Source organism: Nicotiana tabacum, chromosome 5, assembly GCF_000715075.1.
Source record: "Nicotiana tabacum cultivar K326 chromosome 5, ASM71507v2, whole genome shotgun sequence".
In the NCBI taxonomy this organism is placed as follows: Eukaryota; Viridiplantae; Streptophyta; class Magnoliopsida; order Solanales; family Solanaceae; genus Nicotiana; species Nicotiana tabacum.
Window position 1 is genome coordinate 148268942 of NC_134084.1, and position 24549 is coordinate 148293490.

The following is a 24549-nucleotide window of genomic DNA, read 5'->3' on the forward strand; positions in this document are numbered from 1 at the left end:
AGGCAGCAGTTGCTGTGTTCTTCTACCCCATCACTGTCCCTCGACCCCTCCTGCTTCATCTTTTCGCACCAAGCTGCTGGGTCGAGAAAGGTCAGTAGCAGCGAACATGGCGGATTGTTAGTACTTGCGGGTCCGAGTTTTCTATTTCCATCGAGGTCTGGCACGTCGAGGTGTTTGTCCGAGGTTCCGTCGTTGTTCAGCGAGTCCGGTTTGAGTTCCGTAGGAAGCACTGTTTGTCGTTCTAGGATTGTCGAGGTTCGAAGGTTGGTGTTCTTCATCCTTTGTTTCATTTCATTCATTTTGCATATTATGGTTCAAGGCAATAAATGAAAATATTCGATATGTATGAATGTCAACAATGCAATTTTTGTTGTTGTGTTAAAAATGGTATTTTATGTTTAGTTACTGCATGCTTAAAGTAAATGTGAGCATATGAACGAGGTTATTCTATTTTTTATTTTTACCATGGATATTATTACCTGTTAGAATCGTTTTTTTTTTGTTTAATCTCGGATGGCTTCACTAGTAGGAAATCGTAGTTGTTTTAAGTTTGCCCTTAAAAAGTAAAAATGAGACGAGCCTCGCAAAAAAATAAAAATAAAATAATAAAAAGTAAAAAAAATGTACAAATTGCGGGGCCCTCACAAAATATATGTATTAAATACTTAGATTCCGGGACGGGTCGTTTAGCAAATTTCACGGCCCTATCCAAAAAATAATAATGCGCTAGTTGCTTTAGGCGCGCTTTTAATAATGTTATCTCCCTAAACTCGGGTGCACATTTATGTGACCCAAATCCAAATCTCAACGGAGTCGAAATGTGTCTCTAGTCACGGGCGCATTGATTGTGGCGTGGCCCGAGATGCATTTCCATGACGTTGCAAATTCCTTTAAAAAATAAGAATGAGATGAGCCTCGCCGAATAAAAATACAAAATTGCGTGGCCCTCAGTAAATACTTGTTTTAAATTACTTAGAATCCAGGAGGGCCGCTTAGTGAATTTCGTGGCCTTCCCAAAATAATAACGCGATAGTCTCTTTAGGCGCGTGTTTAATAATTTACTTTCTTAAAGCTCGGGTGTGCATTTCATGCGACCCAAATCCGATCCCAAAACATCAAATAAAATGTGTTCCGGATTATGGGTGCATTTCATGTGACGTAATCCAAAGACGTGTTTTAAATGATGTTCACATTTCTTTTAAAAACAATAATAGTAAAGCGGTTAAAAGATAAATTTGCACATAAGTTCATATTGTATTAAAAATCAGATAAATAAGCCAAATGTAACAATTGAGCGACCGTGCTAGAACCACGGAACTCGGGAATGCCTAACACCTTCTCCCGGGTTAACAGAATTCCTTATCCGGATTTCTGGTACGCAGACCGTAATATGGAGTCATTATTTTCCTCGATTCGGGATTAAAATTGGTGACTTGGGACACCCTAGATCTCCCAAGTGGCGACTCTGAAATAATTAAATAAATCCCGTTTCGATTGTCCTTTAATTGGAAAAAACTCCCCTGCGCCCCTCGGGTGCGTAAAAAGGAGGTGTGACAGCTCTGGCGACTACGCTGGGGATTAGGACCCAGAACCACTGGTTCAGGGTTAAGAATTCGAGCTTAGAATAATTTTTATTATTTGGCTTTATTTATTATCTGATTATTACATGTTTTGAGCCTAATGTGCTAAATGCTGCTTTTACCGCTTTTATATTATTTGAACTGTATATAAACTGTGCCGAAACCTTTCTCTTCTTACCTCCGGGGATGTGCTTACTGGTTGAGACTCCCTATTCTGTTAGTGTCATACCCTAAATAAAAGAGGCTCGGAAAGTTTCTAAGCCGGCTGGCCTTTTGGTTCCCGGAAAGGAGCTCCTTCCTCAGCTCGAGTTGTCCGCTCGGGTACACTGTCTAGAACACCGACCCAGGTTTTTGAACCTAGTATAACAAAGCCACATGCCGGATCCCTAGTAGGAATGTTTATTTGCATCATGTGCATTTGACTTAGGGGACTCAACATAGGGGTTGGGTCCGTCTAGGACAAGCAACCTGAAAATAATAGACAATCTTTCGGCATCCTATGTGCTACATGTTGTATTTAGTCAAGGGCGTATGGGTCATTTGGTCATTTCCAGCATGATGTTATTTTAATCAAAGCATGGGGAACATTTGTGGAATCCAAGAAGCCTTGGAATTCCCTATGTCCCCCACGCTTGCTTTTGGGAAAGCACATGGGGAACATTTGTGGAATCCAAGAAGTCTTGGAATTCCCATATGTCCCCCACGCTTCATATGTTGGGAAAAGCGCATGGGGAGCATTTGCGGAATCCAAGAAGTCTTGGAAATCGTTATGTCTCCCATGCCACATTTTTTAAAGAAATAATAAATATAAAAAATAAAAATACAAATAAAAACAAAGCATGAAAATTCAAAAAGATTTTGTATGTTGTCATCATTTTCCACATATAAGAAAATCGTGAAAAAAGGAGAAAATAACAGCATAGAAGTCCGAGTAGAGTTGAAACTCTGCCGAAATTTTGAAAATGAAAAAATGTCTTGTTAGTTTGTTATATTAAAAGCAAAGGAAAAATAAAAATAAAAAATCATCATTGTTCTGTCTGGTTTTTTTAAAATATTAAAGAAAATAGTTTGTTTTGCCATTAAATGAAAATGAAAAAGAGTTTGTTTTTTTTAAAAAAAAATGTTTTATTTTATTTTATTTTGTTTGTCTATGAAAATCCAAAAAAAAAATTCAAAAGAAAGTTCAAAATTCAAAAAGATAAAATAGATAAATAAAAATCCGAAAATATTTTGATTCTTCTTTAGAAAGTTCAAAATTCAAAAAAAAAAACATTTTAGAAGCATTTCTTTTATTAAAGGTAAAATTCCCAAAAAAATAAATATATTTTCTTCTTCTTCTTTAGAATAAAAAAAAAGCAAATGAAATTCAAAAATGTATCTTAGAAGTATTTCTTTCAAAAAAAAAAATCAATCAAAAATCCAGAAAATATACTTCATGTCTTCTTTTAAAGTAGTTCTTTCAAATTCAAAAAAAGTTAGTTCCTACTTATTCTTATTGGACCGAACTACGCGGGTTTGATTCTCACCGGATGTGAGATACGTAGGCAACCCTCATCGGGTCCAACCCCACCTTCTCAAAAAGAAGGAATGTTTTATGTTTTTCGTTAATTTGTTTGTTTGTTATGAATGAAAAATAATAGTCTATTTGATTGTTGTGGGAAAAATAATAAAAACAAAAAATATAGAAAATGGAAAAGGGTCCTCTCAAAAATAGTTTATTCGCCCGAACTACGCGGGTTTGATTCTCACCGGATGTGAGATACGTAGGCAACCCTCATCGGGTCCAACCCCACCTTTGCTAAAATAGCCAAAAACAAAAAATAATAATAAAAGAATAACATGTCAAATTTTAATTTTGTCATAAAGAAGTCGGGTGACGTTGTTTTATCAAGACATAGCCGAATGTTCCCGAGAGGGACGCCGGAAGGCTGACTTTGCATAAACAGCCACCTTTGGGTCATATTTAAGATTTGGTCCAGTTGACCCACACAGCCTTAAAAATCTTCGTCCCCGAGACGTTGAAAGGCCGTGTTCGCAATATTGACTTTTCTAATTTTGAAAAACGATAAAAAGAGTTATAAATAAGTCAGGTGATGCTGTTTTGTCATAAATAGCCGAATGTTCCCGAAAGGGACGCCGGAAGGCTGACTTGGCATAAACAGCCACATTTGGGTCATTTTGAGATATGGACCCACACAGCCTTCAAAATTTTCGTCCCCGAGGCGCTGAAGGGCCGTGTTTTGCAACACCAGGTTTTCATTATAATTTGAAAGAAAAAAAAACAAAGAGTCGACGGTCAGGTGAATGCCGTTTGGATGTTTAGTCAAAACAAATATGAAAAAATAAAATAAGCCGAGCCAGTTTCGGCCGCGTCTTAAACCGTTCTTGCCGAAGTAGCCTTAGAGTATCTGTCAGTTGTCGAAAGGTTATTTTCGTAAAAGAACGGACAAGTTTGTAAAAGTGTCATAAAATAATCCTCCCCGGCCTCAAAATTCATGTGAAATTTGGAAGGGGCCACATTGGCAAAAATAACCATTTGGTTGCATTTGTCGAACAGAGAAAGGGAGTTAGCCTTTTGTTTTTGAGTTTATAAATCTTTTGATTAAAATAGGCGGGTTGTTTGATTTTCAAGTTGGTAGGTCATATTTAAACTTTTGAAACCCAGTTTGTTTTAATATGAAAAGTGAAAAGAAAAAATGTTCATTATTGTTTATCTTTTATTAGTCCGAACTACACAAGGTCTGATTCATGCGGGGTCATGATACGTAGGCAATCTCCATAAGATTCGACCACAAAAAAAAATGAAAAGACGAAAATGAAAAAAAAAGAAAAGAAAAAAAAAGAAAAAAACATCGAAAAAAAAAGAAAAAAGATGTTGTCAATAATGAGGACCGACTGAGTCCATTCTAACCTGTTTGTTTTGCAAATAAAATTAAGGTGGTTGGTTTGTGGTAAGCCAGACAGTGACACCCAGAATCCTTTACTTGCACCTCGTGATGCACACTCTGCGAGGATCAGGCCTGGTGACAGAAGCATTCGAATCCTGTTGGAAACTTGTTGACGGAGATAGGAAGCTGGTAATGGTCTTGACAGTATTGCTGCGAAGCTCAGTGGCTAAGATGCCAATTTTTTGGGAGGACGCTTCGTTCCTTGGTCAGCAAGAGAGAAGCTTGTGGTGGTTTATTTTGTTGTCATTTCTGTTTGTTCAGATTATTAGGATTGTAATTCGGATTTTGTTTTGTGTCAATATCTTTCCGCTTATCTTTCCGTTTTGTCATAGCGGTTTGTTTAAATTTGTCCAGTTGTATTAGGATTTTATTCTGGTTGTTTTGTTTTATTATTCAAACCATTTCGCCGGTAGTCTAGCACAAAATCCAATCTTTTATTATTTCTATTCACCTTTTTGTTTAGTCTTTTTATCATTTTTGTTCAGCGCCGATTCTAGTGACATGACATGCACACACAGTTTGGGCATAATCTTTAAAGTTAATCATAAAACCCTGGAAAGGCGATCAGACCATTTAAAGAAAATAAGGACGGTTTGAGATTATTCAGAGCTCGAGTCATGTAGAACTGGGGCAAGTTAAACAAAAAAGAAAACCGTTTAAAAGCAAGATTCGCCAAATTGACATGAGGTTCGTTCACAATAATGAGAAAGAGAGTGTCACCCAACGGTGCTTTAGAAGTGACAAATGAACAAACAGACGTTTAACATAATTGTCAAGTCCAGCACCATCAGAAGGGACTACAAGTTTAAATTGTGTTGTTTGCGCTTGGCATGTTTTGAAGACTGGAATGACGAAGGCATTTTGTTCTGCTACCCAAACACTTTATCCTTCGTTACCCCTTTTGAGCCTTATTTATTTTCTTTCATACCCCTCGTTCGGAATTAGTAGCAACGAATAAAATACGCGAGCATGGCAGGTAAGAGAAAAGAAAGAAAAGAAAACAACAAAATGGAAAAAGAAGAATAAAAGAAAAAAGAGAGAAAGAAAAAACGACAAAAAGAAAGGAGAAATGAAAAGAGAAAAGAAAAGAAAAGTGATAAAAAAAAGAAAAAAAGAAAAAAAAAAGTCAGATGAAAAAGAGGAATTGGGAACTACGTTTGACCTGATTCCTCAAAGAGGATACGTAGGCGCTTCACGGCTCGGTCATAGTTTTGAAAAATGAAAAGAAAATCAATTAAAATATCCCCAAGCAAAAAACTGGGGCAAAGGTTGCGTTTGTTGTGTAAATAAATCTAATTCCGAAGGTTGTAATTAATAACCCAAAATTAATGCATTTTTGAGCCTTTAATACCCTTTTCTTTCTAGCCCTATCCAAAACCCACATTACGGTCCAAGAAAGACCTTCTGATCAGTCTTCAAAAGATGCCAAGTCAGACAAATGTTGTCTTACCGGCGAACATGACGTTCTGTTCCACAGCAGAAAGGACTCTACTCTCCAAAAGAAAGAGTCATGCCGGCAACACTCCAAACCCCCAGCTGGAGAGTGATACAAATGAGAGAGTCTTATCGGTGAAAACCTTCACAGGCACCATAAGGCGATGAAAGCTGAGAGAAAAGCCAAAAATGAGAGAGACTTGATAGTGAAAACCCTTCGGGCACTACAAGTCGAATAAGATTGAGAATCAGAGGGGGAATCGCCAATTGAAGATCTTAAAAGATGATTGACGGTAGAGGATAGGCCACATACGCATGTCATGGCCATTAGAGTCGGTATCTGCGTTTGATAGATTTTATTTATAGTTTCTTTTGTAAAAGAGTCATTCGTTTCCTTTGTCTTTTATTTTGTCCCCTTTTTATCTATCTCTTTTCATAGAAAATTCCCCAGTAGAGTCAGAACAAGTGTGAATTGACTTCAAAATAGGCCATTAGCTTTCCAAAATGAGATCTGACTAGTACATCCAAGTGGTATAGTCAGCAGGGAACAAACGCGAGGCCAGTGTCAAAAGATATCCCCAGCAAAGGGAATTGACATAAGGATTGACAAGCGTCAAGAGGGATATCCTTGCCAAAACCAAGGTTATAAACCTCAAGTCCAAGGCTCGCGAACAAAGCAAGGGGAGCAATGAGCATGGTGTGGGAAATTCATACTAGACTAAAAGGTCAGGGAAATGCCGGTTTCCGAGCTATGCCCCAAAAGAAGAAGGATATCCCCAGTAGGAAGGGATTATCCCCAACAAATAATATCATCCCCAACAAGTTGCGGAACACAGAGCAAGGATGGAGAAAGGGAAAACCATCCCAGCAGGAGTATCACAACCAACCACCGCGTTTTAAACTAACAATTTTGCTTGATTCGAAACAGGTGAAGGAAATGGCATTGATGCCAGAACTGCATGCCACAAGGGATATTATCAAACTGGGGCAGAAAATTTTCCTTCCATTTAGAAAATTTTCTGGAAGTCAGGTACCCCCAGCTGATAACATTTTACCCCCAACAGGTAAGTAAATAATTCCTCAACAGTGTTTTTCCCTAGCAGTTGCGAGGGGTCCAACACAAGGTTGGAAAGTCGGTATCCTCAACGGTTAGACTTCAAAGGAGGAAGCTAATAATCATAATAACAATAATAATAAAAAAAGGGAATAATAATAACAAAAAAATAAAAAATAAAAAATAAAAATAAAAAATATATTAATAATAAACAAAAATGGGGAAGGTAGAGAATGAAAATTCATCCCAATCCCCAGCAAGTATTCGAGGTAAGACATTTTCAAGTCTTAAGGATATGGCGGGTTAATCCGCCCTCAAATAGGATCTGTTGGGTTCATCCGCCCTCAAATAGGATATGTCGGGTTCATCCGCCCTCAAATAGGATATGTCGGGTTCATCCGCCCTCAAATAGGATATGTCGGGTTCATCCGCCCTCAAATAGGATATGTTGGGTTCATCCGCCCTCAAATAGGATCTGTTGGGTTAATCCGCCCTCAAATAGGATCTGTCGGGTTCATCCGCCCTCAAATAGGATATGTCGGGTTCATCCGCCCTCAAATAGGATCTGTTGGGTTAATCCGCCCTCAAATAGGATCTGTCGGGTTCATCCGCCCTCAAATAGGATATGTCGGGTTCATCCGCCCTCAAATAGGATCTGTTGGGTTCATCCGCCCTCAAATAGGATCTGTTGGGTTCATCCGCCCTCAAATAGGATCTGTTGGGTTCATCCGCCCTCAAATAGGATCTGTTGGGTTCATCCGCCCTCAAATAGGATCTGTTGGGTTCATCCGCCCTCAAATAGGATCTGTTGGGTTCATCCGCCCTCAAATAGGATATGTTAGTTTCAGTCTTTTTATTTCAAGTTTTAAAGACATGCGTCCACCTGAATAACGAGAGGAATACATTTTCTGTCTTTTCATTTCTGTTCTAGGTCACCCACCAGTATAATGCGGGCATATCATTTTTCATGTCTTTACCAGGCGCCCACCTGTATAACGAGAGGAATACTTTTATGTCTTAGTTTAGACAGGCGCCCACCTGAATAACGAGAGGAATACATTTTCTGTCTTTTCGTTTCTGTTCAAGGTCACCCACCAGTATAATGCGGGCATATCATTTTTAATGTCTTTACCAGGCGCCCACCTGTATAACGAGAGGAATACTTTTATGTCTTAGTTTAAACAGGCGCCCACCTGAATAACGGGAGGAATACTTTTGTCTGTGCATTTCATATTCTAGGCACCCACCTGTATAACAAGGGAATACATTTTGTGTCTTTACCATTAGGCGCCCACCTGTATAATAAGGGAATACATTCCACGTCTTTACCCATAGGAGATGCATTTCCTCCTAGGTTTGTTTAGTTTTACCCATAGGAGATGCATTTCCTCCTAGGTTTGTTTCAGTTTCACCCATAGGAGACGCATTTCCTCCTAGGTTTGTTTCAGTTTCACCCATAGGAGATGCATTTCCTCCTAGGTTTGTTTCAGTTTCACCCATAGGAGACGCATTTCCTCCTAGGTTTGTTTCAGTTTCACCCATAGGAGATGCATTTCCTCCTAAGTTCAGTTCTACCAATAGGAGACGCACTTCCTAAGTTTATTGTACCCACAGGAGACGCACTTCCTCAAAGTTAAGTTTTACCCATAGGAGATGCATTTCCTCCTAAGTTGTTTTAAAAAAAAATGACCTAGTCTTGATGAACCTTCTCCTATGATCAAAATCTTAGTCTGACGAATTTTTCTCCTAAGATAGAGACCTAGTCTGACGAACCTTCTCCTAGGATCAAAATCTTAGTCTGATGAATCTTTCTCCTAAGATAACCAAAAAACAAAAAATGACCTAGTCTGATGAACTTTCTCCTAGGATCAAAATCTTAGTCTGATGAATCTTTCTCCTAAGATAACCAAAAAACAAAAAATGACCTAGTCTGATGAACTTTCTCCTAGGATCAAAATCTTAGTCTGATGAATCTTTCTCCTAAGATACCAAAAAAACAAAAATGACCTAGTCTGATGAACCTTCTCCTAGGATCAAAATCTTAGTCCGATGAATTTTTCTCCTAAGATAGAGACCTAGTCTGACGAACCTTCTCCTAGGATCAAAATCTTAGTCTGATGAATCTTTCTCCTAAGATGCCAAAAAAAAAACAACAAAAATGACCTAGTCTGATGAACCTTCTCCTAGGATCAAAATCTTAGTCCGATGAATTTTTCTCCTAAGATAGAGACATAGTCTGACGAACCTTCTCCTAGGATCAAAATCTTAGTCTGATGAATCTTTCTCCTAAGATGCCAAAAAAAACAATAATGACCTAGTCTGATGAACCTTCTCCTAGGATCAAAATCTTAGTCCGATGAATTTTTCTCCTAAGATAGAGACCTATTCTGACGAACCTTCTCCTAGGATCAAAATCTTAGTCTGATGAATCTTTCTCCTAAGATACCAAAAAAAAAATCAAAATCTTAGTCTGATGAATCTTTCTCCTAAGATACCAAAAAACAAAAATGACCTAGTCTGATGAACCTTCTCCTAGGATCAAAATCTTAGTCTGATGAATCTTTCTCCTAAGATACCAAAAAGAAAAGACCTAGTCTGATGAACCTTCTCCTAGGATCAAAATCTTAGTCCGATGAATCTTTCTCCTAAGATGCTAAAAAAAACATTTTGAAAAAAAAAGAGTCATTTTCCTAAAGCCAGGCGCCCACCTGTATAACGAGAGGAATACATTTCAGTCCTTACATTTCAAGCATTGAAGTTAGGCGCCCACCTGTATAACAAGGGAATACATCCTAATCTAGTGTTTAGTTCACTCTCAGCACTGCATCAGTAGTATCAATGGGCTACGATTTTGCTAACGACTCACAAACCTTCCCAGTACAAACTGGGTTAGGAAATTTTGTTTGTTTTGTTTGTTTTGATTGTCAGGGGCCTGCCTGTAGAGCATAAGATTGTTATATGTCAAAGATTGAAGAAGTTAGGGGTCCGCCTGTAGAACAACGGGATAATTCAAAGTCAGGCCGTAACCCATTGGAAGGCAGAAAGCCACAACAAAAATCCCAGCACTCAATCCAAGATATAAGCAACAAGAAGCTCGCCCCAAAAATGCGAGTCAACAGTCTGAGAGGGTCAACAAAAGCTAATCAAAAAAAAAAAGAAGAAGAAAAGAGAAGAAAAATGAATGAATCCGAAGCACGGAAGTGGAGAACGGATGTAATCTGCTCAAGAACTAGCGCCTACAACTAGCAAGTATCAAGGTTCAAATCCAAAGTCTGTATAAAGCACCATTCAAGACTCAAGACCAAGTTTCAGAAGACTTAAGAGATAGGAATCCTTGTAACTAGTAGCTGATAGGCTTAGTTAGTCTTTTTCAGTTTTCATTTTGTTGTTGTAATGACAGGACCGCGGACCGGAACCTCAACGGAACGGCACCTCGATCGGCTCTTCACCTCGGTACACTCTACCATCTCTCTCATTCCCGAACTACACGTGGCCTGATTCCTGTATAACCAAGGATATGTAGGCAGCTCAGATACCAGGGCTCGGTCACATTCCCTCCCTTTCCTTAAGTGTAGTCCGTCCAAGTAATGGTCGGGTCAAAAACACGGCTAGTCGTTCTTTGTCGGAAAACTCTTCGTGTTTCCAGTCAAAGAGGGGCAGCTGTAAGCACGTGATTTTTGACCCTCCCCGAGAATTTTCACATTTTTAGCGTGAATATGTGAAATTGGGTCTAGAATAGCTATTTTAACTATTTTTACTTTATTTCAAAGAAAAAAAGAAAATCACAAAAAATATATATATAATTTTAGTTTATGTATTTCTCATAAACTTGAAAAATACAAAAATTGCACTTTATTTTTGTACTTTGTATAATTTCGAAAATTACAAAAAATATATAGTTCTATTAAGGTTTTATAGTCATTTTTAACTTTGAAAAATACAAAAAATATTACCTCATATTTTATCTTAAAAAACGAAAATTACAAAAATAGTTTTATTAATATTCTTTAGCTATTTTAAACCTTGAAAAATATTTAAAAAGATATAGTTTTGTTTAAATACTAGTCTTATTTTTGGTAGTTATTTTGCTTACATAGGACTAGTTAAGCAACGTGTTCCTATTTCTCGGGTCCGGGCAAAAGAATAATATTCGGGTTTAAACTACCCGATTTTAGGCCTAATTTTCGGACCTAGCCCACAATAAACCGTGTCCAGGACACATGGGGAACCCCACCACGCGTGGGGGACATATGCCTCGAACCCCACCACGCGTGGGGCTCATTTTCATGGGCATTTTGTTACAAAACACGGACAAAAGCCAACAGAAAAGGAGGACTTTTGGAATTTTGGAAAGAACGGGCACTGTGGCTCATCTTCTCCAAAAGGAGAAGACCAAAAACCCTACTGAAAGCAGACCAAAACCGGGGACAAAACCTACGAAAACCAACTCCCCTCCACCAACTTCACGAACGACCACTCCTCCATTACTACCTGAAACCACTCCGTCACCCAACGACTGTCCATAACCTGCTGCCCAGTTCAGTCGACCACCACCCCCGTCAACAAACACCCAAAACCCTGCTGCTTCGTCACCTTCTCCATAATCCAGCCATTGCCACCACCATTGTCGCCGCTAACAGCCCCCTCCACCTCCAGCTCCACCTCCGTCAACCGCCATACCATCGTCTTCACCAGCCTCACGCCCAAGCAACACCTAGTGAAACCAGTCGCGCCCCCTTCGACACCATCCTCTACCGGTAAACCACCCAGCTGACCCCTCTCGCGTCCAAACTCCGAAACCACCACCCACAGCGTCCCAACATCACGTCGCAACCAGTTCCCCCCAACGCCTGAACCTAACCCAACCCTACCCCAAAACCACCTGCCGAGCCAAAAAATCCAGCCACCCTCGTCGTCACCCCCCTCGTCGGAACGTAGGTAGCTGTTGCTGTGTTCTTCTACCCCATCACTGTCCCTCGACCCCTCCTGCTTCATCTTTTCGCACCAAGCTGCTGGGTCGAGAAAGGTCAGTAGCAGCGAACATGGCGGATTGTTAGTACTTGCGGGTCCGAGTTTTCTATTTCCATCGAGGTCTGGCACGTCGAGGTGTTTGTCCGAGGTTCCGTCGTTGTTCAGCGAGATCCGGTTTGAGTTCCGTAGGAAGCACTGTTTGTCATTCTAGGATTGTCGAGGTTCGAAGGTTGGTGTTCTTCATCCTTTGTTTCATTTCATTCATTTTGCATATTATGGTTCAAGGCAATAAATGAAAATATTCGATATGTATGAATGTCAACAATGCAATTTTTGTTGTTGTGTTAAAAATGGTATTTTATGTTTAGTTACTGCATGCTTAAAGTAAATGTGAGCATATGAACGCGGTTATTCTATTTTTTATTTTTACCATGGATATTATTACCTGTTAGAATCATTTTTTTTGTTTAATCTCGGATGGCTTCACTAGTAGGAAATCGTAGTTGTTTTAAGTTTGCCCTTAAAAAGTAAAAATGAGACGAGCCTCGCAAAAAAATAAAAATAAAATAATAAAAAGCAAAAAAAAAATGTACAAATTGCGGGGCCCTCACAAAATATATGTATTAAATACTTAGATTCTGGGACGGGTCGTTTAGCAAATTTCACGGCCCTATCCAAAAAATAATAATGCGCTAGTTGCTTTAGGCGCGCCTTTAAAAATGTTATCTCCCTAAACTCGGGTGCACATTTATGTGACCCAAATCCAAATCTCAACGGAGTCGAAATGTGTCTCTAGTCACGGGCGCATTGATTGTGGCGTGGCCCGAGATGCATTTCCATGACGTTGCAAATTCCTTTAAAAAATAAGAATGAGATGAGCCTCGCCGAATAAAAATACAAATTGCGTGGCCCTCAGTAAATACTTGTTTTAAATTACTTAGAATCCAGGAGGGCCGCTTAGTGAATTTCGTGGCCTTCCCAAAATAATAACGCGATAGTCTCTTTAGGCGCGTGTTTAATAATTTACTTTCTTAAAGCTCGGGTGTGCATTTCATGCGACCCAAATCCGATCCCAAAACATCAAATAAAATGTGTTCCGGATTATGGGTGCATTTCATGTGACGTAATCCAAAGACGTGTTTTAAATGATGTTCACATTTCTTTTAAAAACAATAATAGTAAAGCGGTTAAAAGATAAATTTGCACATAAGTTCATATTGTATTAAAAATCAGATAAATAAGCCAAATGTAACAATTGAGCGACCGTGCTAGAACCACGGAACTCGGGAATGCCTAACACCTTCTCCCGGGTTAACAGAATTCCTTATCCGGATTTCTGGTACGCAGACCGTAATATGGAGTCATTATTTTCCTCGATTCGGGATTAAAATTGGTGACTTGGGACACCCTAGATCTCCCAAGTGGCGACTCTGAAATAATTAAATAAATCCCGTTTCGATTGTCCTTTAATTGGAAAAAACTCCCCTGCGCCCCTCGGGTGCGTAAAAAGGAGGTGTGACAGCTCTGGCGACTCCGCTGGGGATTAGGACCCAGAACCACTGGTTCAGGGTTAAGAATTCGAGCTTAGAATAATTTTTATTATTTGGCTTTATTTATTATCTGATTATTACATGTTTTGAGCCTAATGTGCTAAATGCTGCTTTTACCGCTGAGAATCATGTTTTACTGTTGCCCGAGTTGCTTGTGAGATTCTGACTGAGTAAGGCCGAGGGCTTATGTTGTAAATAAACACTGATTTGATTATGAGGCCGAGGGCCTGAGATATGTACACTACGAGGTGGCTTGTTGATATGAGGCCTAGGACCTAGTGATGATGCCACAAGATGGCTTGATATTGTGCTTGGGCCATAAGGGGCCCCTCTAGGAGTCTGCACACCCCAGTGAGCGTGGGTACCCATTGTGATGTGAGATATAGCCCGAGGGGCTGATATTGTTGACATTGTGCCCGAGGGGCAATCCTTTATGTGCTTATCTATCTTATTTGTCTGTCATTTACCTACTTAATTGTTAAAAAGGTGTTTCATGAAGTTTGAACTGAATTGAAATAATTTTACACATCTTTACTACTTCACTGCTTTACTGGCTTTTACTGCTTCCTTATAGCCTATAATGTGCCTTACGTGATTTCTTTCTTTCAGTCTTTATATATGATTATTACTCACTGAGTTGGAGTACTCACTTTACTCCCTGCACCCCATGTGCAGATTTCAGGCATGGTTGATCCCGCTAGCGAGTGTTGATCTTTCTAGCTCGGGCGGATTCGAAGATTCTCTAGGTAGCTGCCGGCGTTTGCAGCCCAGAGCTTCTTCCCTTATATTATCTTTCTCTGTTTTAGACTTGTATTGGACTATGTAGACCCTTTTTGTATTTATCCAGATTTGTAGTTGCTCATGACTAGTGACACCCCGGTATCGGGCTGTGTTGAGTTTTATTTCCGCAAACTGTAATGTTCACTGCTTACTCTTGGATTATTTACTATGTTTTAGACTTAATTCTTATTGTTTAACTACTTAAAACTGAAACGGAAAAGTGTCGGCTGACCTTGTCTTCACGAGAGGCGCCATCATGACTGGGTCCGGGTTTAGGGTCGTGACGCACAATGATTCAATTAATTAAGAGTGCCCCTAAACCATTTTAGCGCATTCATGATTTGCTTCTTTCCTAAGTTTGAGATTATTGCAAAGGTCCCGGTTTACGGATATTATTATGGATAGAAATGGTATGATCCGGTTATTGAAAGTTTTAGCCACTTCAATTATCTTACAATTCTAAAATAATTCGAATGATCTATCAATTTATAAGAAATAGACTAACTTATTCATCTTTGGCCCGATGATTCTAATTTTGGCCCAATTAATTCAAATTAACTATCAAAAGTTCACTGCCTACTAAACTTGTTTCTACGTCAACTAAACCAAATAACTAGTTGTTCAATTTTAACAAACCTTTCTTAATTCTTATTGTTTAACTACTTAAAACTGAAACGGGAAAGTGTCGGCTGATCTTGTCTTCACGAGAGGCGCCATCACGACTGGGTCCGGGTTTAGGGTCGTGACACACAATGATTCAATTAATTAAGAGCGCCCCTAAACCATTTTAGCGCATTCATGATTTGCTTCTTTCCTAAGTGTGAGATTATTGCAAAGGTCCCGGTTTACGGATATTATTATGGATAGAAATGGTATGATCCGGTTATTGAAATTATTAGCCAGTTCAATTATCTTACTATTCTAAAATAATTCGAATGATCTATCAATTTATAAGAAATAGACTAACTTATTCATCTTCGGCCCGATGATTCTGATTTTGGCCCAATTAATTCAAATTAACTATCAAAAGTTCACTGCCTACTAAACTTGTTTCTACGTCAACTAAACCAAATAACTAGTTGTTCAATTTTAACAAACCTTTCTTAATTCTTATTGTTTAACTACTTAAAACTGAAACGGGAAAGTGTCGGCTGGCCTTGTCTTCACGAGAGACGCCATCACGACTGGGTCCGGGTTTAGGGTCGTGACACACAATGATTCAATTAATTAAGAGTGCCCCTAAACCATTTTAGCGCATTCATGATTTGCTTCTTTCCTAAGTTTGAGATTATTGCAAAGGTCCCGGTTTACGGATATTATTATGGATAGAAATGGTATGATCCGGTTATTGAAATTATTAGCCAGTTCAATTATCTTACTATTCTAAAATAATTCGAATGATCTATCAATTTATAAGAAATAGACTAACTTAATCATCTTCGGCCCGATGATTCTGATTTTGGCCCAATTAATTCAAATTAACTATCAAAAGTTCACTGCCTACTAAACTTGCTTCTACGTCAACTAAACCAAATAACTAGTTGTTCAATTTTAACAAACCTTTCTTAACATGTAGCCTTAGGAAAATGGTCTGGGCGCTCGAGTACTTCAATTACTAATTAACTCAGAAACTAACTTAATAACTATATCAAAAAAAAAAAAAAGTATGGAGACTAACTCCATAAATTTTACAATACAAAAGCATGTGTTCATAAGCATAGTAGTAGATCAAACAAAAATGGAAGGATAAACCTCCAACCAATTCACTTAACTTTTACATATGTTTATCAAACAGCAATTCATGCTCTTTTCACGTCCTTTTATATCCATACCACACAATAGCTTTATTTGTTCAACTAAGTAATGTATAAAAAGCTAGGTAAAATTGTCTTAAAACTTTTTTTTTCTTCTTCATTACCTTTCATTATCAAAATCTATCTAAAACAACATCAATACTACAAAATTGAACGAAAATTGCACAACTAGTGAGTTACAGATTTATCATACATGTAGGAAATAGCACCAAAATATCTATATTACAAAAAGATAATCAACAGTGAAGGGACGGCACAACTTGTAGCTTTCAAACAAACAGATAAACACATTCAATAAGATGTCGATGATAATTTATCATAAGCAAAAGGGGAAATTGAACCTTTAGAGTAATGCTTTCTTCTTTATATAACAAAGTTTTCGACAGAACGCGCTGAACAATCACGAGCACGAGAAATTTGATGATACAACCCAGCAGCTGACTCAAGACCTGAACTTCGAACGGAAATCGACACTAATTTCAGGTGGTATTAAGGTGCTATATTTGGTGATATGGGTCTGAGTTGAAGATCGAATTATGAAATTTCTATGGCTGAAAATTTTCTGGTTTTGCTACAATAGAGATGGAAACTAAAACTGAAGAAGAAAGCAGCCTTGTCGTCCTTCTTCTCTCTCACGTTTTTCTTCCTTCTGCTCAGATCCCTTCCTAAATGCTAAAAGTGAAATGTTTTATATGGTGCAGTGTGTGAGTCGTGGAGGGAAAGTGTAACTAGTGCATGGTGTGTGCATTGTGTCTTGTGTGCAATATGAGTGAGAACGTGAGGGGTTGAGGGGAAGGGACGTGATGTAACTAAGATTAAGAGAAAAAATTTTGTATTACTTATTTTGTTACTTTTTCTTGTATTTTCGTTAGTTGCTTCTTTTTTAAAAAGAAATCACTTTTGCTTATTATTTTTTTTGAAGAAGAAAAGAGAAAGCAAAATGTATAGCTAAAAAATATTAGTCAGCTACTTTTAGACTTAAATATTATGTACATAAGAAAATTAAATATTTACACTGTAGTTTAAATTATACTTAGAAAAAAATAAATACTATAGCTTACATTTAAAATTAGAAGAAACCAAATATACACAATGCTCTTCTTATACTCCCCAGAGAGAGAGAGAGAGAGGTGAGGAGGCTTATTGAGGGACTCGCTCAGCCTATTAGATTGCAGATGACTAAGGAGACAGGGAGCGAGATTTCTTTTCAGGATGCGGCCAATGTGGCCAGGCGGGTTGAGATGGTTCTAGCTCAGGGGAGCGGTTAGGGGTCTGACAAGAGGCCTCGTTATTCTGGGAGATTCAGTGGTTCCTCGTCTGGAGGCACAGATTCTTTTGATAGGGCCATCCTCCCAGGCCGTTTCATTCAGCACTTTAGGCTTCTCACGGTGCTCCAGGTGGTCGTGGTTCTCATATGCAGTATTCTGATCAGCTACCCTACAGTGCATCACCAGCTCCTATCAGTGCACCTCCGCTCTAGAGTTTTTAGGGTGGTTACCCAGGCCGTCAGGGTTAGTTTCAGGGTCAGCAGTCTCAGCAGTCGAAGTTTTGTTATACTTGTGGCGATACCAGGCACATTGGTAGATTTTGCCCTCGAGCCTCGAGCAGTTCTCAACATCAGGGTTCTCGTGCCATAGTTCCGGCACCGGGTGTTCCACTGCCCGCTCAGCCAGCTAGAGGTAGGGGTCATGCAGCTAGAAGTGGAGATCAAGGTATTAGAGGTGGAGGTCAGACTGCTAGAGGTGGAGACCAGCCAACAGGAGGCCGTCCCAGGGATGTAGTTTAGAGTGGTGGGGCCCAAACCCGATGTTATGCTTTCCCAGCCAGGCCTGAGGCTGAGTCCTTCGACGTAGTTATCACAAGTACGATTTTAGTTTTCAGTAGAGATGCTTCAGTTCTATTTGATCCAGGGTCTACATACTCCTATGTGTCATATTAATTTGCCATGTATTTGGTTGTGCCTCGTGATTCCTTGAGTGCTTATGTATATGTGTCCATGCCGGTGATTGATTCTATTGTTGTAGATCGTGTTTATCGTTCGTGCGTGGTTGTTATTGGAGGTCTTGAGACTAGTGTGGATCTCCCACTTCTCGATATGGTGGATTTCGATGTCATTTTGGGGATGGATTGACTGTCACCTTATCATGCTATATTGGACTATCATGCCAAGACCGTGACCTTAGCACTACGGGGGTTGCCTCGATTGGAGTGGAAATGGACTCCTAGTCATTCTACCAGCAGAGTTATCTCGTATATGAAGGATCGGCGTATGGTCGAGAAGGGGTGTTTGGCTTATTTGGCTTATGTTTGTGATTCTAGTGCTGAGGTTCCTTCCATGGATTCTGTGCCAGTTGTTCGGGAGTTTCCAGAGGTATTTCCTGCAGACCTGCCGGGGATGCCACCCGATATGGATATTGACTTTTGCATTGATTTGGCTCCAGCCACTCAGCCTATTTCTATTCCGCCGTATCGTATGGCCCCGCCAGAATTGAAGGAATTGAAAGAACAGTTGCAAGACTTGCTTGATAAGGTCTTTATCAAACCTAGTGTCTTGCTCTGAGGTGCGCCGGTGTTGTTTGTTAAGAGAGAGGATGGGTCGATGAGGATATGCATAGACTATCGGTAGTTGAACAAGGTCACCATCAAGAACAAGTATCCATTGCCAAGGATTGATGATTTGTTTGATCAACTTCAGGGTGCCAAGGTATTTTCGAAGATTGATTTGAGATCTGGCTACCATCAGTTGAGGATTAGGGCATCCAATGTCCCTAAGATAGCTTTTCGCACTCGGTACGGGCATTATGAGTTCTTAGTGATGTCATTTGGGTTGATAAATGTCCCAGCAACTTTTATGGATTTGATGGACCGAGTGTTCAAACTTTATCTGGATTCCTTTATGATTGTTTTCGTTGATGATAACTTGATCTACTCCCGCAGCCGAAAGGAGCACGAGCAACATTTTTGAGTCGTTCTTCAGACTCTGAAAGATAGCCAATTGTATGCTAAGTTTTAGAAATGTGAGTTTTGGTTGAGATCAGTAGCATTCCTGGGTTACGTCGTATCAGCAGGGGGTATTTAGGTGGATCCTATGAAGATTGAGGCAGTGAAGGGCTGGACTAGACCCACATCAGCTACAAAGATATGGAGTTTCTTGGGTTTGGCGAGTTATTACCGTCGGTTTGTGGAAGGGTTTTCATCTATAGCAGCCCCGATGACCAGGTTGACCCAGAAAGGTGCCCAGTTCAGGTGGTTAGACGAGTGTGAGGAGAGCTTTCAGAAGTTCAAGTCAGCTTTGACTACGATGCCAGTATTGGTATTGCTCACAGGTTCAGGGCCATATACAGTATATTGTGATGCATCTCGTATTGGATTTGGTACGGTGTTGATGCAGAATGGCAAGGTTATTGCATATGCTTCGCGACAATTGAAGATCCACAAGAAGAATTATCCAGTTCATGATTTGGAGTTAGCAGCCATTGTTCACGCGCTGAAGATTTGGAGGCATTATTTATATGGCATGTCATGTGAGGTGTTCACAAATCACAAGAGTTTGCAATACTTGTTCAAGCAGAAGGAGCTAAATTTGAGGTAGAGGAGGTGGTTGGAGATATTGAAAGACTATGATATCACCATCTTGTATCATCTTGGGAAGGCTAATGTGGTGGCCGATGCTTTGAGTAGGAAGTTAGCAAGTATGGGCAACCTTGCGTATATTCCAGTCGGTGAGAGACCGCTTGCTTTGATCTTCAAGCTTTAACCAGTCAGTTCATGAGGTTGATGTTTGAATTGCCAGCTGGTAAAGTACGATCATCAAAGACCTGGTGGTTTGCTTCAGAAGATTGAGATTCCTAAGTGGAAGTGGGAGTGTATCACTATGAACTTCGTTGTTGGACTCCCACAGACTCAAATGAAGTTTGACGCAGTATGGGTTATTGTGGATAGGCTGACCAAGTCAGTGCATTTCATTCCTATAGCAGTTTCCTATTCTTCGGAGCGGTTGGTCGAGATCTATATTCGGTAGATCGTTTGTCTTCATGGTGTGCCCATGTCTATCATTTTTGACTGAGGTACACAGTTTACCTCGCATTTTTGAAGGGCAGTACAACGTGAGTTGCGTAAGCGGGTTGAGTTGAGCATAGCGTTTCATCCTCAGACAAACAGGCAGTCTGAGCGTACTATTCAGATTTTGGAGGATATGCTCCGAGCATGTGTTATTGACTTTGGAGGTTCTTGGGATCAGTTCTTGCCATTACCGGAGTTTACCTACAACAACAGTTATTAGTCGAGCATCTAGATGGCTCCCTATGAGGCATTATGTGGTAGGCGGTATAGGTCGTCGGTTGGGTGGTTTGAGCCGGGAGATGCTCGGTTGTTAGGTACAAATTTAGTTCAGGATGCCTTGGAGAAGGGTAAGATCATTCAGGATAGGCTTCGTACAGCTCAGTCTAGGCACAAGAGTTATGCTAACCGTAAGGTTCGTGATGTGGTATTCATGGTCGGGGAGTGAGTGTTGCTTCAGGTGTCGCCCATGAAGAGCGTGATGAGATTTGGGAAGAAAGAAAAGTTAAGCACTAGGTTTATCGGGCCTTTTGAGATCCTTGATCGAGTGGGAGAGGTGGCTTACAGACTTGCGTTGCCGCCAGGTTTATCAGCTGTGCATCCAGTGTTTCATGTGTTCATGCTTTGGAAGTATCACGGCGATCCATCCCACGTGTTAGACTTCAGCACTGTCTAGTTGGACAAGGACTTGACCTATGAGGAGGAGTCGGTAGCTATTCTAGACCGGCAGGTTCGTCAGTTGAGATCAAAGAGTTACCCTTCGGTTCGTGTTCAGTGGAGAGGTCAGCCAGTTGAGGCAGCTACCTGGGAGTCCGATATGCGGAGCTGATAACCCCATCTTTTCTTCGACTTAGGTACTTTTCTATGTCCATTCGAGGGTGAACGTTTGTTTTTGAGGTGGAGAATGTGATGACCCAAACGGTCATCTTTTGTTTTAGAATCCAAATCCGGGTTTCAAGGCCTTGAAAACCTTATTTTCCTTCTCCTTGATTTGCATGCGCAGTCTGGGGGCGCTTCTGGAAAGCCTTTGTGTGAAATTTAAGAAAAATATTGAAATTTGCCTTAAAAATTGATCAAAGTTGACTTCGGTCAACATTTTTGGTAAATGGATCCGGACCCATAATTTGACGGTCCCGTAAGGTGCGTAGTAAAATATGAGACTTGGACGTATGCCCGGAATCGAATTCCGAGGTCCCTAGCCCGAGAAATAAATTTTTGAAGAAAATTATTTGCTGAAAAATATAAGAATTTTTAGAAATTGAATAGTGGTTGAACTCATTGGTATCGGGCTCGTATTTTGGTTCTAGAGCCCGGTACAAGTTTGATATAGTATTTAAGTCGTATTCGTGAAATTTGGTGAAAAACGAAAGAGATTTGATATAAATCGGACCCTTGGTTGAGAAAATAGAAATTTCAATGTTCTTAAGAATTTCATTAGTTTTGGTGTTAAATTATTATTTAAGATGTTATTTTGGCGATTTGATCGCACGAACAAGTCTGTATAATATTTTTAGACTTGTGTACATTTTTGGTTTGGAGCCCCGTGAGCTCGGGCGGGTTTTGGATAGGCCACAAAGTGTGTTTGGACTTAGAAAAAATTGTTGTTGCATTTGGTATTTGTTGCAGGCTCTGATCTCGCAATTGCGAGGTCAGGCTTCACAATTGCGAGCCTCACATGCTTGGCAATTGTGAGGGCTTTATCGCAATTGTGAAGAAGCCCTGGCCAGCATAGTTTGTATTTGCGGACATTTCTTCGTAATTGCGAAGTCAACAGGGAGGGTCAACCATCGCAATTGTGACAAATTGCTCGCAATTACAAGAGGAAAAGACATGCACTAGGTTCGCATTTGCGAAGCTTGTCTCGCATTTGTGAGCTTCGCAATTGCAAAGCTCCTGTCGCAATTGCGACATATGCACCTGATCAAAACATCATTTGGACGGGATTTTGAACTCATTTCTCAAATTTTCAAGCCCTAAGCTCCCATAGGCATTTTCCAAAGTAGAGTTCTTCCCCAAATCATATGTAAACGATTTCTAACTCATTTTCTTCAATCTAATTTATCTTTTCACATGATTTCATCTCAAAATCTAGGTTTTTTCATGGGAAATTGGGTATTTTTGGGTAGAATTTAGGAATTTCAAAATTTGGGGATTTAGACCTCAAATTGAGGCCGTATTTCAAAATCAATTGCATATTTGGGTTCGTGCGTGAATGGGTAGTCGCGTTTTGGTTTGAACTTCGAGTTTTGACCAAGCGAGCCTGGGGTCGGTTTTTGAATTTTTGGGGAAAACATTGGGAAATCTAAATTCATGCTTTAGAATTGGTTTATTTAGTGTTAATTGATGTACTTAGTTAATTATGCATAGATTCGGGTGGTTTGGAAGTGGAAATCAAAGGGAGAGCGGTAATTGAGGCTTGATTTGGGCCGTGGAATCGAGGTAAGTGTTTGGTCTAACCTTAGCTTAAGGGAATACTTGTTGTTGTCTTACTTGCTACGTGTTTAATTGTTGAGTACGACGTATAGGTGTGGTGACGAGTATCTATACATTGTTATTGGCTCATAGCAGGTAATTGAGCCTTATACTTGTAACCATCGTGTCTCTTATCACGTATTGTTCATGCTTAAGTTGGTTACTCTTCATGTTGAACAAGTTTGGTTGTATTTTCTTGTTATTGGGTAATTGTTGAGTGTTGACTCAAGTTGAGACTTATATTGTGAATTTAACTGTTGAAATGAGATTGGTTATAGCTAATTCCATTGCCGGGATGTTATTGTTTCTATTGTTTGGATGAGGAAAGAGTGATAAAACACGAAGGGTGATGCCGTGCACATTTACATTTATATTGATGCATATGGTGAGAAAGAGAGATAAAGCACGAAGGGTGATGCCGTGCATATTTCTACTATTCATATGGTGAGGAAGAGTGATAAAGCACGAAGGGTGATGAAGTGCACATTTCTATTATTGATTGCATGGTGAGGATTGAGAGTAATAAGCACGAAGGGTGATACTGTGCATTTTCTATTTGTTGTGATTAATTGCTATTATCGGTTCAAGCGTTTTAATTTTTTAATTTCCGTTACTACTGTGATTCCTTATTTTGGTACCCCCATAACATGTTGCCCCTTCCCGTTAATTTCTGTTTAGCTTCTATTATTGTTATCCTATTAGTATATTGTTTAACTGCACAGGTTTATGTTGGTTGTTGTGTCCTAGCCTCGCCACTACTTCGTTGAGGTTAGGCTCGACGCTTACCAGTATATAAGGTCGGTTGTACTGATACTACACTCTGCACTTTCTGTACAGATCTCAGTGCCGAACCTTGTGAGTATAGTTCGGTTGGCTGCCTTCAGTCCATTGGAGACCCAAGGTAGTCCTATAGGCGTCCGCAGGCCCTGGCGTCCCCTTCTATCCTATTTCTTTTTTGTTTTATCTACTTTCGAGACAGATGTATATTTCTTGGTTCAGACCATTGTTTGTAGTATTCGTAGACTGTTCGTGAGTTGTGACACCAGTTCTGGGTGGGGTTTTATTACGGTTTTGTTAGTAATATTAAGATAATCTGTTAAATTCTGTTCTTCCGCATTTATTCCGCTGATTTACTCTTGTTAACTTGTAAAATGTTAAAAGATAAAGGAAAAAGGTGAAATATTCTATAATATTAGCTTGCCTAACGGGTACAATGTTAGGCGCCATCACAGTCCCGACGGTGGGAAATTCGGATCGTGACATCGAGATAATGTACCATCCCAGTAAAGCCAATGTTGTGGCAGACACTCTCAACTGTAAGTCAATAGGAAGCTTAGTACATATTGAGGCAGGTAGACAAGGGTTGAATAAAGAGCTTCATTAGCTAGCCAATATGAGAATCAGATTGTTAGATTCTGATGGTGGAGGTATTACTGTACAGAATACAACAGAATCATCTTTGGTAGCCAAGGTAAAAGTACGACAATATGAAGATCCTACCTTAGTACGATTGAGAGAGGGCATCCGACAGCGTAAAATTATGGCTTTCGAGATGGGAGGAGATGGGGAACTAAGATACCAAGACCGATTATGTGTGCCTAATGTGGCAGGGTTGCGAGAGAAGATTATGATTGATATTCATCAGTCCCGATATTCCATCCATCCCAGCTCGAAAAATATATATCATGATGTTAAGGAGCAGTATTGGTGGGATAATATGAAGAAGTCTATTGCAGAATTTGTAGCCTAGTGTCCTAATTGTCAGCAAGTAAAAATTGAGCATCAGAAACCCGGTAGATCGATCCAGAATATAGAGATTCCGACCTGGAAAAGGGAGGTGATCAATATGAACTTCATTATTGGATTACCTCGCTCTTATCATAAGTT